At 44.9% G+C, this 18,914-nt stretch overlaps 1 long non-coding RNA gene across 1 annotated transcript; it reads left to right on the top strand.

Annotated features, from left to right (window-relative positions):
* Positions 1 to 4,734: 4,734 nt before the first annotated feature.
* Positions 4,735 to 18,710, top strand: LOC309336129. The gene is made up of 3 exons (XR_014153899.1): positions 4,735 to 4,897; positions 11,074 to 11,129; positions 18,619 to 18,710. It is a non-coding gene; the product is annotated as an uncharacterized lncRNA (long non-coding RNA).
* Positions 18,711 to 18,914: the final 204 nt, after the last annotated feature.

Here is an 18,914-nt window from a genome sequence, read left to right as displayed (position 1 = left end):
ACCCACCTCTGCCCTCCTCTCCCCACTTTAGTCATGGGGAACCTATACAGATTTCCACCCCATCCCCAACAGTTTCCAAATCACTCCTGCGGCTGCATGCAAATTCAAAGCGGCTCAGTGCTCTGTTGGAAAGCTTTAATTGACATTTGAGGATTGCCCAGGCTGGCGGGACATAGGGGCTCCCATCCCTTTTGAACAAATTTGTCCTCTCTCCATCTTCTTTTCTCTCCACCTCGGTTCCCCTTGGCGTATAGAGGGTGAGGCTTTTGAGAATGTGAATGGAAGCATTTGGCAGCATATGTGCAAGGAGTGGAGTTGAGGCATTAAGCAAAATAGGATCAAGTAAATTTTAAAAAGGAGAAAAGGGCATTGGGGTGGGGATGGGCGAATCTGCCATTTTTATTTTTCCAGTTTCTTATTTTCCTAATCTTTTTTGTATCAGTTCGATGTTGTTGTTGTTCTTGTTTTTAAACGCCCTTATCTGGCACTTCAAAGTTCATTTCACTCAGAGTAACAACAATAATTCTGGTACAGTGGTACCTTGGGTTACATATGCTTCAGGTTACATACTCTTCAGGTTACACACTCCGCTAACCTAGAAATAGTGCTTCAGGTTAAGAACTTTGCTTCAGGATAAGAACAGAAATCGGGCTTCAGCGGCGTGGCAGCAGCAGGAGGCCCCATTAGCTAAAGTGGTGCTTCAGGTTAAGAACAGTTTTAGGTTAAGTATGGACCTCCGGAACGAATTAAGTACTTAACCCGAGGTACCACTGTATTTCAAAATAGTGGCCTTTGCCCACTTGGTAGGTTTTGGATATATCTTGGTAGGCTTTCTATATTGATCAGGATACATTTCTAAGGATGAGGAACCACATGTTATTTTTGTTGCAGTTACTTTGAAGTTTCCCATTGTGCTTTCCACAAAATGAAAGGCTGCCTGCCTTGGAAATATATACCAGATAATGACGCCTGCCGGCACCTACCCATGTAGAATGAGCAAACATGTCTCACCACATGACTGGATACACCTGATGACTGTCTTCCCATCTGATTCTACAATGTGTGCATCCCCCATATGAAGGGCAGTATGTGGCTGAAGGTTCAGAGGTGTTCAGTGGGGCTCCTCACTAATACATTTTAGGATTGTAGCCTTGATTGGTCTTTCATCAGGCCCCCAGGGTTCTCGAATCAAACTCTAAAGTATACTATTTTAAACTGAAAGGTGTTCGTTTGGGAGTAGAGCTGTAATTGCTGTAGCATAACAGTTGTTCCGACTTTCAGCATGTTATGTTTGGTGGCCAAGCTGTGGTAGAATGCTGTTAATAAGGCACAGCTTTGAGGCCAATATTTTGTTTTGCTTTCTAGAAGGCAGTCTGAAAACGTGTGCAGTTATTCACAAAGCACTGATTGTCTTGCACATTCATCTCACACAATTCTCCCCATCACACAGCAGATTATGTCAACAAATATGAGTATCACCCCAGCCAATGAAAGGGTGTAACTTGCAAGCAAAAAGAAACCGTGGAACGCCTTGTGAAACTGCATCACAGTTAACCAACATGTTGGCCTCGCAAAAGGGGAAGACACTGCTTTGCTTATTTTACAAGTGATGATTTCTTTATCAGTGTAAATGCATGCAAAGTTTTAATTTGGGGTGAGATGACATCAGTCGTTAGAAACAGGTAACCATGATAAAAATGGTTGCAGAAAATGGTCCCCAAAGGCAAAAAGAAATGACATGTATAAAGAAGCATTACAGTCTCCCAAACAGATACAGTGGTACCTTGGTTCCTGAACAGCTTAGTTGTCGAACAAATTGGCTCCCGAATGATGGAAACCTGGAAGTGAGTATTCTGGTTTGCAAATGTTTTTCGGAAGCCGAACGTCCGACGCGGCTTCCGCAGCTTCCAATTGAGTGCAGGAAGCTCCTGCATCCAATCAGAAGCCGTGCCTTGGTTTTTGAACGGTTTTGGGAGTCGAACGGACTAAGTTCGAGAACCAAGGTACCACTGTATTGACTGGGAAATATGGGTCATTTGCTCTTCCTGCCTCGACCAGCAGGTTGCAGACTTGCCTTACCTAATAATCTACAAAAAGGGTTCATTTGTAGTTTTCATTGAAAAAGCACTTTGAGGCTTTCTGAAAACTGCAGTCCTGGAGAGAGTCCGAAAATGCATGCGCATTTTTTTTTTATTTCATTGCTTGTTATGTAAGTCACTTTAAGACACTTCAGTGTAAAACAACAACCACCACCATGTAAATATAATAAATAATAATAAACTGTCTTGTGCTGTCTGCTTTGATCCTATAAACAATATCACCGTTATATGAAAGCCTTTCATGTTGTTCTGTTAGAATAACTAGAAAGGCAATTCAAGGTGAATTCTGGAACATTTGAACCTTGGTCAAGAAGGCTACATTACCATTTACCTGGGAATGATCACATCTGAATCCCCTGGAATCCATTGGTGCTTATTCACCGAGTAGTCATACATAAGATCAGGCTGCGTGACTCCTGGACCCTGTTGCCAAACTGCACTGGCAAAAATAGTGTATAAAAGAATACTGATACAGTCAGGCCTTTTTGACTTTTTGGAAATGTCTAGAGTGATGGTAAGGGAATCGTGTCTCTGGACTCCATTGTAGCAAGTCTGGGCAGCTGTTTGGGGGCTAGTGAGCATGCCTGGGTGTCTCTGGCAACAGCTTGTGTTGCAGCTGCTATGCAAAGTGAAGCGAAGGCAAGTGGTGCCTGCAATATGTCATCTTGACAGAGATCTGCTTGAGTTTCCTGTTCCAGGGTTCGGCTCATGATGAATAGGGTTATCACCCGCTCCAGCACTCATGTTCAACTGGTTTAACAAAAGCCACCCTGAAAAGCACAGGGGGAGCTTTTCCCAGTTAGTAGGCTATGAGCATGAAATGGCTGCCTTTCACACTGAAAAGGGCCTTGAAGTTTGCAGATCCCAGTGTTCAGAAAACAGAGGAGAAGCATATGCTATATGAGACTTTAATATATATATTATGCTTTGTAACACTTCTTTTTTCAGGGAAAGCTGCTTAAGAAAACTGCTGAGAGATCATATCTCACCGAGCAAGAACAAGAAGCTGTTCCAAGTGGGATAAAAAAGAAAAGAAAAAGTCAATCTCTATTTTTGCCATATATGGCCTGATGGTTATGTTTCATGGCAGCTGTTCTGGATGTGAGCCACACGACCCCCTTGTGTTCTTCTTCTGCTCCTTTCTTCGTTTGTTCCTAGGATCTGCTTCCACCTCTGCTATTATCAGGCTAGAAAAGCAGTGGGAGCACTAGGCAGCCAAGTCTGGCCACCTCCTAGGCACCAGAGAGACGCTACACTGGAAACATTGTGGAAATTAAAATGGGGACTAGACCCAGCTGCCCAAGGCTGCCAGGTGCCGATGCCAGTCCCAATTACAATTACTGAATGCATTTAAATGGTGAGCGTTCCTAAGGTTGCTCTTTGTGTAGGTCTAGCTCAACCTTTGACAGCAAAAGTTACTAATGCCATGACTAAAACAGCATTATGGTTTCAACTTCCCTAGTGAACAAAACACGACTTGCTGGGCAAGGGAGGACAAGCATAGGATCAGGTTGCATATCCCACTAAAAACAATGAAATGGGATTTAGGATGACTTAACACGTGACTTTTTTTAGGTGCACAACTATGATGTTTTAGGATGCACCCTTATACACTCACCTGGGGGCGCAGCGGCACAGCATGGGGGGGGGAGGCAGGAGGGGGGAATGGTGCCGCTTAGGCTCTGGGAAGATCGCCCAGAGTGTGAAGTGGTGACTGAGCTGTCAAGGAGTTGGGGACAGGGGGCACTGATACAGCTCCTTGCCTCTGCCTAAGGGCCAAATACAGTGGTACCTTGGGGTTACAGACGCTTCAGGTTACAGACTCCGCTAACCCAGAAATAGTACCTCGGGTTAAGAACTTTGCTTCAAGATGAGAACAGAAATTGTGCTCCTGTGGCGCGGCAGCAGCAGCAGGCCCCATTACCTAAAGTGGTGCTTCAGGTTAAGAACAGTTTCAGGCTAAGAACGGACTTCCAGAACGAATTAAGTTCTTAACCCGAGGTACCATTGTAAAGGGAGAAACGTGCTAAGCGGAAGGCAGGCTTGGCAAATCCACACCGTGATCAACTCCCGCCCAGAAACCAATGTCCCCACTTTGGAAGGACATGTGGATCCAGAAAAGGCCTCCGCAGTGTGCATGCACACGAAAGCTCATACCAATAACAAACTTAGTTGGTATCTAAGGTGCTACTGGAAGTTTTTTATTTTGTTAAAACCGGGTTCATGGAAGACAATCTTACTCGGCTACGAGTGATCGCCAAAGAAGCAGCAGCAGCAGCAGCGCAACCGCCTCCTATGCACGTTTACTCAGGAGTAAATCTGAGCGTGCGCCAGAATATATTCCCACGTAAATGCGCATAAACCTGAGCCTTAAGTAACTCCCTTCTGCCTCCCTTTGCTAACACCCAAGCCAAGGTGATCCAGCCGCTACCGTCTGGCAGGAGAGAGATGCAAGCTGAAACGAGGCCCCATTTGGGGAGTCCCCCCTTCCCCCCTCCCTGCGGCGCCTGCGTCAGCCAAGGTCCTCCTCTGCAGCGGGCGTCGCTCCGTCGCCCACCTGAGGAGGCGGCCAGGGCGGGCGGGCGGGAGGAGGGAGGGAGTCAGCCCGGGACTGGGCGGCTCCGGAGCGCGTGACGTCGCTACTCGAGCGGAGCCGAGGCGAGGGAAAGGAAACAGCTGCGGCGCTTCGAGGTCAGCCTTTCCTCCGGCGTCTCGCGTGCCCCGCGGCCTGGCTGCGCACCGACGGAGGCGCTTCTTCCTAACGGCTCTAGCAGAAGAGGCCTCCTGGTGCCCGTGAAGTAAGTTAAAAACGGGGGGCAAGAAACGGGGGCAGCCCTAGCTTGCTGGGAAAGGCCAGCGGGGTGAGGTGAGGTGGGGGAGATGGAAGGAATACATTCGCCTCCTTCCAAGATCCCGTCAGAATGGTGTGGTGCTGCGTTTCGTTCCCCGTTTATTTGTTTGATATAATTTTTATTAGTTTTCCATTTAATAATATACAAACACATCATTATGATTCACTTTACCGCTCATGGACCTCCTTCCCTCCCGCCTCGTGGCTTTCAAAATTAACCTTTATATCATTGCATTGTCTACGTTTTCCAGTTCTAGTTGCACTCATTACAAAATACCTCAAAGTTTAAATAAATATAAAAAGGGAGACTATTTCTCACGACAAGTCTTCAGTCAGCCCTGCTAGGGATGTTAATTGCTTGACAAGAATCTTTCAAATATCGTATAAATTCACATCAGTCCTTTTGATCCTGCTGGTTTCGGATTTTCCCCGTCAACTTCGCTAGCTCTGCAAAGTCCATCATTTTCAACTGCTACTCTTCTTTCGTTGCTACTTCTTGTTCTTTCCATTTGGGGGCTAAAAGAATTCTAGCCGCTGTTGTTGCATACATAAACAGTCTTTTATCTTTCCTTGGTATCTCTTCACTCACTTTCGTTGCCCGTTTAAAGCCAGACTTTCTCTCTCTTAAGAAGTATGGCTTTCTGCTTTGCAATGCAAGCCCTCAGGAGCCGCATAATACAAGCGCCTCACTAGCTAGGAAACTTGCCTTGAGTTTTCAGTGACTTGGCTCTTTGTAGAAGCCGGTGGGTGTGGCCCGGGCAGATCCAGTTTGGGCAAACTGCCTGATCTATTTGAGTCAAAGAGGTTCAGTTTCTACTTTTGCTGGGGTGAAACTGCAGCCCCATCTCTTTAGGCTGCTTTGGCACTCGATGGCGTCTTTGTTCTGAAAGGACTTGTCTTTTGTGCACAACACTGGTTCCATTTTTAGCTAAATTCCCCATCTTGTCTTCATTTGCTTTGCAATCGTGGAGACGTATCGTTGTGGCAACTGAAAACCTAGTGCCTTTTCGCTCCTAGCTTTTCTATCTCAGTTTCTAGCACTGCCCCAAATACTAGTCTTGGATTGAGCTGCAGTGGTGGTTTTGTCTGTCTTGTCTGTCTGCATGGGCGTAGCCAGGATTGGGGGGGGCAGGCTTTGTGGGGGCTCTCAGATTTGTATTGATTTTGATGGATTTAGAGGGGCAGATACCCCCTGCCTCCCTGGCTACGCCCATGTCTGTCTCTCTACAGTCTTTGCACACCAGTAGATGCAGCGTAGGAGCAGAAGAAGTTGAGCACCACGCCAAAGCTGTATTCATAACGCTAATCCATATTTGTAAGGCGAAATGCTATTAGGAATGTTGGCACTATGGACCCAGAGAGTGAAAATGGTAGCAAATCAATAATGTAAGAATCTTTTTTCCAAAGTAACCCACTCCCCCCAAAACACATGTTGGCATAAAATGTTAGGCATATGTTTAAAGTTTAAACCGATTTTCCTGTGGGGAGGGAGGTATTTCTGCTTTTCTTAATTCATAAAATATGAGCAAAGTTTTATATATGATTTCTGTCTTGATGAGAAGTTGCAGGAGGCTAGAAGACTGCTATTTCGATGCTCTGTTTAGTTACATTTGAAAATCATGTCCCAGCAGGGCTGGGTCCAAGCGCATAGAAATGATTGGGGCTTTTTCTTTTTTAGGTGTGGGCAGTGACCATTTTTGTGACTTCTGATCTAATTTTAATGGAACGTATGTATTATCCTGAACAAAAATAGGATTGGAGAGCTAAGGCTTAAATAGTCACGAGTCGTTTCTCAAAAATCATGTGAGCACAAACTGTAGCATTTAAAATATTTTGCTTTTAGTCTGTTTCGTGTATTGATTTTAAGTCTTCTTCAACCCTGAAGGCAATTGCACAATGGAGTAAGCCCTCCTGTGGATCTTACTTCTACATAAACATGTATGGGATTGTGCTGTTTTTGAGAACCTAAGTATTTCCATTATGTTGGGGTCTTAAAGGAAGGCCCTTGACACATGTAAGATGTGTGTTGCAGCTATGAGATCTACCCAGCCTTGTAAAAGCCCTTATTTCCTTCGGACTGGGTGGGGCTTGCCTGTGCCATATTGTTTCTGGAATGACTTTTAGGCTGCTGTTCTATGCTCCTATCTGGGAATAAACCTCATTGAATTCAGTGAGGCTTTCTTCTGAATAGATGTTTTTGGATTCTGCTATAGGCCATTTGTTTAAATTGGGAATGAAATGTTTCTGATGCAGGCTACAGTGTGAGTGTTAGTGCTTAATAACTGCCTTCACAGCATACTGCCTACAGTGTTTAAAAATAGCCCTCAGCTCATGCTGTTTTGGAGCAGGAAAATATATACCTGAAAATGCAGATTTCTAGCTGTTGTGAGGAAAGGTTAGACGCGTGAGCAAGCTGCCTTTATGTCTAACCCACCAGGCATACTCTTTCAAGAGTGGAGAAGGCAAGGCAGTTTTTAGGAAGCCACTAAAGAAGAGAACAGGCTACCTTGCAGCTTCCTCAAGAGATTCTAACAGTTCTCAAAATGTTAACAGGCTATTTGTTCATTCTGTTTTCCATTCAGAGACATGGATGCATTGCAATCTCATTCATTCGCTCTAGTAAATCATTTGTCATGGGGTGTTTTCAAAATGTTTTTCTTTTAAGCTCCTGCAAAATAAAGGCCTTCCCTAACCTTTTTACCAGATTCAGTTGGTTTGCCAGTGATGACCATTCCTGGGCAGAGGGATCCATCCATTGGTAACCTTAATATTAGGTTACTGTAATTCTCTCTTCCTGTAGTTGCCCTTACAGCTGGTCCAGAAGCTTCATCTACTACAGAATGCTGTAGTGCTTCTGCTAACTGGAACATTTTATCATGCACATGCAATAAGGCTGAGATGCTAGGCTTGAAGAGCAGTTTTCAGGGATGGCATATAGGCCTCATTTTTGCACAAATTGAATTTCTTCTTACTGACCACCCTTAGATGTGTTACAGAACTAAGCATTTGCTGCTTGTTGTACTCTCTTTCACCACTTTTCCATTCAATAGTGTCTGTTTGCTTTTAGGCAACTGAAGTCCGCTGGTTGTAAATGCCTTTGTCTGTTTGTTCTTTAAAAGCTATTGTCATAGAGACAAAATGACACCATCATCAGAGATGGGGGAAAACCTTGCAGTTCTTTGGAAACCTAGCACTGCACAAACTTGGGGGGTTGGTACTGGTGTGCCCTTCTTATTTTGAGTCAGTACAAAATGTCTGGGCTAAGAACTGTGTACCCATCACTTGTTCTTTCCAGAGTCAAATGAAGTAGAGTTATTAGTCATCAAAGTATGCTTGCCACCCTTCACTCCTGTCATTATTCTGTGCATTTTTGTCTGAATGTATGTGATCTCCCCCCACTCCCTTGGCCCTAGGATGGAGGGGGGAAATCTCATTTTCATGGCAGGGTGAAAGCAAACTTTCAATCTGGAGACTTTATACACGGTGCACCCAAAATTTTGCACACACCGGATGTGAGCTCCTTGGGTACTGGGACAGGAAATGAGGCAGGCTTCGTGTACACCACAATGTTAAGATTTTGTTTTTAAAAAGCAATCCATCAGTGTATAAATTTTGCCAAATAAGCATTACTGTCATAACCACAGCGTTCTAAGATTCTACTAAGAGCAATAGGACTGTGTCCTCTTAGCTCTTAGAAACACTGAGGTGCAGAATGGCTGTTGATCCAGGCTAAAGTATTGCATGGATATGCCCCTCCCACAGGCCCTTCTCCTTAGCCATGGATGTGTGTGTCAGTTGCTGCTGTTCATGATCTTGTCTTGGTTGCTTTCTGTTCATCTCCCCTGGGCCCCTCCCCAGGCCACATCCTCTTTGAGTACTTTTGTGTGGCTGCAATGTGTCCTTGAACTGTGACACAGTGCCTCTCGCCTGCCTGAAGCAAGGCAGTGTGGTATGTGTGCTTGTGTAGAAGCCTCTGCCTTTCTGCATTGCTGCTGGGATGTAACCTACGATAAAAAGTGAGGGTTGCATCCATTTTTTCCCTCAGGTTGAAAAGCTTCCCCACCTCGTATCTAGCCTCAGAACCATCAGCATTCCCAATGTGTTCCCTTTCACACTGATTTTTGTTCAATATATTCCAGCTTTTGTAGGGTCTGCGAGGATAAATGATGAAGTGTTAGTACACTGATCATGTACAAATCTCTATGTATGTAGCCTTCAACTAGGAATAAGTTGAAACAGCATCCCTGGCTTTGCAGCTGTGTTTCCAAAGCTGCAAAGAGGCAGGTTACCTTTTCATAGTCCTTCATAGTGGGGCCTGTGAACAAGGCAAAGGATTTGTTCAACTTACTGTAATCAGAGACCACACTCTTGCTTGGCACTATTCCCTTTCCCCAGCCCCTTCCCCTCCAGCTGTGTGATGTAGCAGCAAAGAGAAGGCAGGTTGTATTGTCCTCACTCTGATTTTAATTTGGTGCAAAATATACCCAATGTTAGTGTTATCTGGGCCTTCAAGGGAGGGCCATTCTGTAACAGATGTGTCACTTGGCTCTTTCCCATGTCTCCAATTTATGTGGCGATGGGATGCAGATGGGAAACAAACTCCCCACCCCCAGCACATCAGGAATGTATGGATACAGGGGTTCTATATGAGATTACTGGTAGCTGCCACATTCTGCACTAGCTGCTACTGCTGTGCCATCTTCTAGGGCAGCTTCATGGAGAGCCCACTGCAGTAATCTAATCAGGTGGTTACTGCTGTGACCAGCCGGTCTTTGCACCACACCAGTCCCACCACCACCCTACCCCTCTCCTTCCTTGTAAGCAGATGGGAAACGAGTGCAGTGGCTCTACCTCATGCAGCAAACTGCTTCTGAGGACATGGAGAAACAAAGCTTGGTGTCACCACTCAGAGCCCATATATAATGGCAGGTGTCCTTGTTATGTACTTGTACGATTTACACCATGGGTAGGCAAACTAAGGTCCGGGGCCCGGATCCAGCACAATTACCTTCTAAATCCAGCGGTCCAGGAATCAGCATGTTTTTACATGAGTAGAATGTGTCCTTTTATTTAATATGCATCTTGGGTTATTTGTGGGGCATAGGAATTTGTTCATTTTTTTATTCAAAATATAGTCCTACCCCCCAAGGTCTGAGAGACAGTGGACTGGACCCCTGCCGAAAAATTTGCTGACCCCTGATTTACGCTGTGGTGTGTGCACATCTTACTGCATGCCCAAATTATGTGTTTGTAAGAAATATTTCGAAAGCACATATTAAAACGTAATGCCCAAAGCAGCCCTTGGCTCCTTTGTCTTGCTTTAGGTACTCTGTAGCATGCTTCCCGAATACTAAAGGGTTACTTTCTTACTGGAACTCAGCCCAGTAGACAGACCGCAGTGCAGAGATGAGATGTCTGCAAGGAGCTCGCGTACATCTTTACTAGCTGGAATGCCTCCACTCATTGGCGATCTGGACTGCGCTCACAATCTTTTAATGTGGGCCTTCCTCCCTCCCTCCGCCGTCAAAGTTGTGGCTGAGAGCTGTGATGTTCACCAAGCCCAGCCCAAGGATGATCTTGCAGGGAAACTGGTGGGTGGTGCTGTAGGGGCCAGTTTCTAATGTACCATAAAGTTCAATATATCTCCCTCCCAAAAAGGGTGAATTTTACATAGGAGCATCCCCTGAGGATGGTTCAGTGTTGGAGCACACCTTTTGCATGCAGAAGCCCCAGGTTCCACCCCTGATATCTTCAGTATGGCACATTTAAGTGAAAGCACATTTAAGTGAGTTTAGACTTTTCCTAGAAGATGTACTGTCGTTTTGTGTTAAATTATATGTGTGTGTGTGTGTGTGTGTGTGTGTATTCATTGTATTATAAAGCAGTTAGAATACTTATTTTGTACCACAGTTTTGTTCATCGTGGTTTATTGTTACTACTGGGAGGCAGAAATGTATTCTTAGAGACGTGCTCTCAGTATAGTTGGAGATGGGTGGACCAAGCAGCTTCTTGTGTTTTCTTTGCGAAGTATGCTGAAGTTTAGGTCCATTGGGGTAATAAAATTAAAGGATTGGGGGGGGGCATCCACATGGTTAATATATCTCCTTTTCTTCTGTTATGTAGCATCCACCACATCTTCTGTTAACACTGATCCAGAAGTCATGTCAAGCAGCGGAAAGGTAAGGCATTTTCAGTTCCTGCTCAATTAAGATACTTCAGGTTGGTGACAACCACCATACTGACAATTTTGCCTTGGTGTGATAACCTAGGTGGGCATCTCTTGTTTCTAATCTTGCAACACCATGCTAATGAGGGAAGGTCACTCAGGCTTTTGATATCAGGAGTGAAGGAACAAATCTTTCCCCTTGCAGCTGTGGTTTGTTTCGGAGAATACGATCTTGAGCACAGTTTACATTCTTTCCTCCTGCAGCCAGCGTTGGAGCTAAACAAAAAGCAGATGTATACTAAACTCCAAAAATGAAATCTCTACAGTGCAGAGTAGGATGAGTGAGCTGGGGGGAATAGAAAATGAAGCAGAATAGGGGGGAAGAGAGGAGCGCTGTTCGTTCAGTCAATAAAAGTAGATGTAGTTCAGATTTCTAGAGGCTTCCATAGCAGATGTGTTAGGGCCCTCCATATGTTTTTGGCCTACAACTCCCATGATCCCTAGCTAGCAGGACCAGTGGTCAGGGATGGTGGGAACTGTAGTCTCAAAACATCTGGAGGGCTGAGGTTGAGGAAGCCTGTGTTAGGGGATATTTGGCCTCAAGGGCATCTTAATTGAGGGGCTGAGTTGAGGCCTTGTTCTGAGTGCTGCACCGCTTTAGGTGTTTGCTGTGGGGGCATCTGAGAAGAGGCAGTAGGGCTGCAAAAGGAGGAGCAGCGAGTTCATTAATTGGGCTACTCGTTACAAGTGCTGTTTCAAATAAGGAGCTGGGAAAGACTCTCCTCCCTGAAAGAGAGGGGAGTGGTTGTGGGCGGGAGCCCGAACACCGCTCCTAGCAGGGGGCGTTGCCCCCTGCCTCCAGCTCACCTGGCTGGCGCTCACGCCCCCCCCCCAGTGGCCGTCCAACCAGGTGCCATGGGGGGCGTGTCCAGCAGCCTTTATGCTGCAGCGCCAGCCTCTCTCCCCGGCCTCATTTCTCTTCGTCGTCCTGTGCGAGTCACCCACCCTCCACTCCCTTCGAGTTAGGGCTTAGGTCATTGGCCTTGCTATGGACCTTAGGTTGGTCGCCCCGGTTGCCTGGGGGGCCTGATAGGAGTTTTTCCATTTGGCATTCGGCTTTTTGGTTTTTTCGCCTACCTCGTAGCAATTGTCACAACTTTTTGTGGTATTGGTGGGTAGGTTAGGCATTGGAATAATGTGTTGTGGTGTGTCGAAGTGCTAGGTGTGGCCATCGCCTATGCCTTCAATTTCTAGGGGTATTCCGTTAAAGGAATCTGGCGGTCGTGTATTCCGTCCGAAGCCTGCTTGGCGGGAGGCCATGGCACGACCCTCGGTGACATCAGGGGTGAGCCTATAGTTGGATTATCATCAACAGGTGATGAACCCCTGGTGAATAAACCCACTTGTTTCGTGATCCAATGCCTAAGCCAATACCTTTTCATTGCTGTAATCAATAAAGTTGTGGCCTTTTCTAGCCCATTAACCTTATATCACGTGTCCCTGTGTCTTCATTTCACTTCGCGGGGGTCGGGTCCTCGAACCACAACCGCCTTCAGCATTGTGAACAGAATCAGTCCAAAATTTAAAAAGTTGAAAAAAGAGAGGGGGTTGCCATGTTAAATAAATCTGAAGTGAAATCTTCCTTGAAACATTGCCTGAGATGTGTGGGAGCTGCTTTTGCCTGGGTGGCTGCTGGAGTAATGATTAAACAACTTGGACACAGGAACAGATAGGTAGCCGTGTTGGTCTGCCATAGTCAAAACAAAACAAATTCCTTCCAGTAGCACCTTAAAGACCAACTCACGAAAGCTCATACCAAGAACTGACTTAGTTGGTCTTTAAGGTGCTACTGGAAGGAATTTGTTTTGTTTGGACACAGGAGTGAGGCTGCCAGTGACCTGACTGGGTTGCGCATGATTCGGTCACTTAAATATTATGCAAGCAACAAGGATGCTGCTTCCAGAAAGCTGGCCCCTGCATGGCTAGGATGACATTTAAAGATCTCCTGAGTTGTGAAATCAGTAAGTGCCAGACATCTGTGTGTGAAATCAGTCTAAATGTAATACTACTTAACTGACTTTCTCTTGGTACTGTACTTAATAATATTTTTTTTTGTCATGCAGAGGATATTGGTCAGGGGAGATGGGCCAGTGGGTATTGCTGGATGATGTGGCCAGGCTCTTTTTCACACATGCTTTGGTTCTGAGTCTAAATGAACACTCTCACCATAAAAAGGATGCCAGCAGTTGTGAATTTCTCTTCTTTTCGTGTGGGCATAATTTGAAAGACTCCCATGGTTTAATGTGTTCTGAGACAGTTCATTCTACGTTGCATCACCATAGTGGCATGCCTTCTGGGGGGAAATAGAAGAACAAGTGCTTTGTACCATTTGTACATGTGGAACAGTTGAGGTTTGAATGTCTCTTAATGTGATGCATTATTACAGTTTATTAAATGTATTTAACTGGGCTACACCAGCAGCAATATGTAGCTTACCAGTTGGCAGTGAAAGGACATCAGTGAGCTGGGCAGGGTGAGTGAGGACACTATATGGATTCTGCACCTTGGAAAGCATGCCTTGGGCTGAACCTGGCATTGGCAAGGGAAAGAAGGCTTCAGCTGTACCACCCATCATCTAAAGGGCAATAGAGCCTAAGCCTACTAGATTGGGTCACTGGGCTGATGGTAGTTGTAGTCCAAAGCAGCTGGAGAGAATCAGGTAGTCAAAGGCTGGCCCATGCTTTAAAAAGGGGCTGTGAGCTGTAGGTTTTAGAAACAGCAAAACCTTGAATAAACCTACTTTCTAGAGATGGAAGTGATATTAGTGTATACACCACTAGCAGTGAATCTTCATTTATCTCTCTGGAAAAAACTGCAGCCTAAGCTTAGTCAGGTGCAAGTGTAGTCTGAGATAATTGAATGGACCTTCAAAATCCTTTCTGGTACTCTGCAACAATGGGTTCCTGTGCATTTCCATCTCTGGCCCATTGTCATATGTTTCTTGGTGGCATTTTTTAAATTAATAAAAAATACCATGTTACTTCATTCTATAGATGGCCCTGTTTATGCTATGTTAGTTAATTGACACACAGGGTGACAAGCTGCAAAAAAAAAGCACCCTGGCACTTCATATGTTTAGAACCCAGAAGCTGCCATGCAGGAGAAACTCCCCACACTCAGAAAATTATTCTGACAGCACACAGTGGGCATCCCCCCAACTTTGCTCTGATGCACTTTGAATAGCTCTGGGGCCCTGATAAATATTTCAGGGAGTCTATCCCCCAGAGCAGGTGCCAATGGAAGCCTCACACAGCTGCTGCTTTTGGCACACCTTCCAGGGGGCAATTCTTGTCATGCAGTTTGTTGTTGTTGTTGTTGTTGTTGTTGTTGTTGTTGTTGTTGTTGTTGTTGTTGTTGTTGCCTAACGCTCTTTCCAAAGATGGAAACAAAAAGACATTTGCAGGCTGAAAGTTAAAGACCCTTTAAAGATCTATGGCAATTTCAGAAACGGGAAATGCTTAAAGTTGATGGAATAGTGGGCATTGGCTCCATATGTGGACAGCCATGCAGATTGTGCAGTCAGTGCTTGCCCACCACTTCCTCGATCAATGATATGGATCAGCAAGGACAAGGGGGAACTATGGACTGTGGAACTCAGTTGGTAGATGCACCCTGAACCACTAGCATCTACTAATTTGTTTGTCTGGTGTTCTTTGGTTAAGTAACTTACAACCAAAACATAACGTTCAAGAGGCCTTGCTTAAGATACTATCTGCTTTTGTCAGTAGTACCATCTTCTCCCTCCGCCCCTGTATATGAATATGAGGGTTGATTAAGTTTCATAAATGAGCATGCTAGTTTTCATTCTGAGATCTGAGTGCATGGCAAGGGAGATGCTGCATAGTAATACAGTTTATATCCTTGAAAATCAGTTATTGGGGCATGTTGCTGCTGAAACATGAAAATAAGTAATGGAACTCCCAAAGATGCATACCAACTTTTATTCCAGTATCTCAAACTTGTAGCTGGAGGTATTTTTTCTTTTTTTGCTCCCCATACCAAGCTGGTATTATAACATAATGTTATAATGTGTAGGGTTTGGGTTTTGTAGTTTTGTTTATTTTTTGTAATTCTGTTGAATAATGAAACGATGGAATGAAATTTGTTAAAGCACAGCTGAATGCTAAACAAAAGGCCTAACTTTGTGGCCAAAAAAGATGGGGCATCTGTCAGCAGTAGAATAATAGTGCCTAAGAACTTAACACAGTCTCTTTTCTGTGGCAGGTGATGGTTTTTTTTTAAAAAAAACCCAACATACGGATGGCACAAAGAGGACATTCTGTACTCAAGTTACGGGAATCTGTGTTGATCTTGTGACAAGCACAGATGCACTTTGGGGAGTCTTATCCGTTTCTAAAAATGCATGAAAATGGAACGCCAAAACTATAAGACTTGGAAGCTGCTGCTTAGGTCATGCAGATTCTGTTTCCTGAGAATCTGTTTATTCCAGATGGTTTCCCAGTCAATTTCTAGTTCAACAAATGTGCTGTTACACATTTGTTGTCACATGCCTTTTCTTAAAGCTGGACTATTAGGCATGTTGTGCTTTCCTAGCAGCTGGGAAAATGTGTCTTATCCCATCTCAACCCTGAGCAGGAGCAAAAAAGGCCTTCTTTGTATAAATTTATTTATTACATTTATATACCAGCTTTATCTCACAAGGATCTCTAGGTGGTGTACATGTGGTTCTCCTCTCCATTTCATTCTCACAACAACCCTGTGAGGTAGGTTAGGCTAAGAGATGGTGACTGGCCCAAGGTCACCAAATGAGTTTCATGACGGAGTGGGGGTTTGAACCCTGCTCTCCCAGGTCTTAGTCCCAACCGTCTCCCCTTGGAGTTGCACCTGTCCCCTTTATTGTTGAAGACATTTCTGTTTACCCAGATCTTTTCAGTTTGAAAGGGCAGTATTTTAGCTTCGTATTGGTTTTTATTTATTGATGCAGTTTAGCTGTTATGCTTTGTAACAGGCTCTGGGCTCTGTTGGAGGAAGTGTGATCCACTTATCATAGGTTTATGTGGTTTCCCTACATGCAAGTGATTTTTGCGGAAGTAATGCTGGGATGTATCAACGTGACCTTCACTTTTTGTACAGCCAGTCCAGAGATCTGGTACAGTTCATAGAGCTAGTGTAACGTAATAAGGCTGTGTGTTGCACTTGGACCCTGGGGACAAGATTTCCAATTCCCAGTTTGAGGGCGAGGCAGTTATTTACGGATTTGTTCAGGGACATATCGCATGGCACATGTGACTCTGGAAACTCTCGAGGGTGGGTTTTCCTTTTCCTTTTGCATTTCCTGGTGATCCATACACGATTGAAATCCTCTAGGTCTGTGTTCGTCAAGCAGTGAGCCAGGACCTACCAGAACCACTTCTTGCCCAGTGCCTCCTCACTTTCCTGCCATGCCAGCACCAGCAACTCATTTCAGTGGTGTTCAGGACCAGAGAGGTTACAGGGGGGATGAGGGCAAAGAGTCAGGGGGGTATTAAAGGAAATTAAGGTGAGGGAAAAGGTGGTGGTTAAATAATAAACTGGGAATAGAAAGGAAGTAGATAAGCAAGGGACACTGCTATAGGAGGAAGTGAGTGTATAGGGTGAAGGAAAGTGGTGGTTGCAGGGGGAAAAAAGCACCAGTTCAGTGCGAAAGGAGAATGGGAGATTAAAGCCACCGGAAATGAGTAAAAAATACTTGGAAAGCGATGTGGAGCTGGGAAGCCTTCTTAACACTTCCGGATCAGCAAAATCTGCCTAAATGAGAAGGGTGAGTCACAATATCCTCACAGCAAATGTCTTTTACTTTGCTTGAGGAAAGCTGAGCTGTGCAACTCCTTGCTGGAAGGAAAGCCCTCTGGCAAATAAATTTGGCCATTTCCAAAGATGGATTAGCTATCAGTAGAAACTGATGTTGGCAATTGTCCGTGGATTATCCCATACTGCCCCCGTCTGCCGCCATTTTGTCACTGGGGGTACTCAGTAATTTCCAGCTGTTTCTAGTGGGTCTGGGGGATGGAAAGTCTTAGAATCCCTGAGCTAGATGTAAATAGAGTTTGCAAAGGTTGTTCCCTCTGAACAACCAGTTGGGTATGTGTGTGGGAGATGCTGGGAAGATGACATCTATCATTCTCACATCTTGTTACATGAGAGCATTCTCCCAACCCTCTCCAGAAAGAGGAATAATTGTGAAGTGATGTGTCATAAGTCCTGGAATCTCAGGACAGATATTTCAGAAGGTTCTTCCAGAGAGATTAGTGTGGGATGGGCAGCAGTGCCTCAGCTCCTTGTGCATTGATACTTCTAGAGGGGTGGATGTGCAAGTAGGGAACTGTCATTGTGAGACCAAGTTGGCAATATGAATAGAAGAGCAGAATTCTGGGCAGAGCAGCGCCTCTATTAATAACTTCAAGGGCCCTGGCCATCTGTCAGGAAGCCAGACTGACTCATCGGTGTGGGGGAAGGGATAAGGAGAAACTGATTTCAAGAATTGCCTGTTCAGTTAGGATATTCAGATCTCTTAAGCTTTCTTCAAAATCTAGGGGCCCATTTTCCACCATTATTTTCTTCCCCGCATGAGAAGCTCTGAACCTGTGACTCACGAAGGAGCATGGGAATTCCCATGGATGTGGCAGTTGCAGCCATGGAAACCAGTGCTAGGTCCATAAACCATTTTTTACAGGCTTCCCCATATGATTCCATACATATATGAGGCCAAACACTGGCCATAGCCCCACATGTGAAAAGGAAAGTAACTGTATTGCATGCAGCCAAAATAGTTTTTAGGAAGTCTTTGTCTAGTGGGGTACGTTGAAAGATGATGCACAACTTTCTGACTGTGGGAGGTGATAGTCTTCTCCCGAAACAACCTGAGCACCATGATCAGAGATAGGGAAGGCTTGTTTGGCCTTGAGCTTCCGGCATCCTTCCTTTCAGTCCTTGCGATGGAACATCAAAGGCTCAAGGGCAGTGCTCTGCCACTGACTTCCATTGTGGTTTCATTTATGCGTTGAACAGTCTAAATACCTCTGCCTCAACATCAAATCTACTTTGCAAAGGTTAACCCTGACAGGTGTTACCAGATGTAGTCTTGCCATACATTTTGGTTCTCAGATTTCCAAAAGTATGGAGGCAAACACCGTAGTTCCAAAATGCCTACCTAGGTCTGGCCTTGGCAGCTTAAAGAATATCTGTTGGCTCACGCCAGCTAAGCCACCTTGGCTGACCTGTGCTCTGATGCAACTTGAAACCTGGCTGCTTCGGAGTCTGTATTGTTCTGTTCTGGGCTGTGGTGAAATCCTTCAGGGGGAAGAACTCCACAAGTGTGGAGCAGCTGCTGGACATGCCCTCCCACGTGCCATCATTGTATACATTTTGCACATGGCATATTGTTTCCTTATCGGGCTGCCTAATTGGTAACAGCCTCATTGTCTTTTTCTCTTTGTTTCTAGGCTGGGAGATACAGGGGTTCAGTGAAGGATTATCCAGATTTTGATGCCAACCAGGATGCTGAGGCCCTCTATAATGCTATGAAGGGATTTGGTATGTGTCCTTCAACAGTTGTCTTCTGCGCATTTGAATTTAAAATTACTGTGACGTTAACAGGATTTTGGCTTCATTTTTCCTGTATTTTCTGTGGTCCCTATTTTTATCTGGAGTTGTGTTGGGGGGAAGTCAGGGTATAAATAAATATATAATAGTTTCTAATAGGACCTGTATTGCTTTACTGTTTTAGGCATGACTCATC

Source organism: Podarcis erhardii (assembly GCF_964252035.2).
Source record: "Podarcis erhardii genome assembly, chromosome: 2".
Classification (NCBI taxonomy): Eukaryota; Metazoa; Chordata; class Lepidosauria; order Squamata; family Lacertidae; genus Podarcis; species Podarcis erhardii.
The sequence above is the reverse complement of the archived record's forward strand: the minus strand, read 5'-3'. Positions and strand labels throughout refer to the sequence as shown.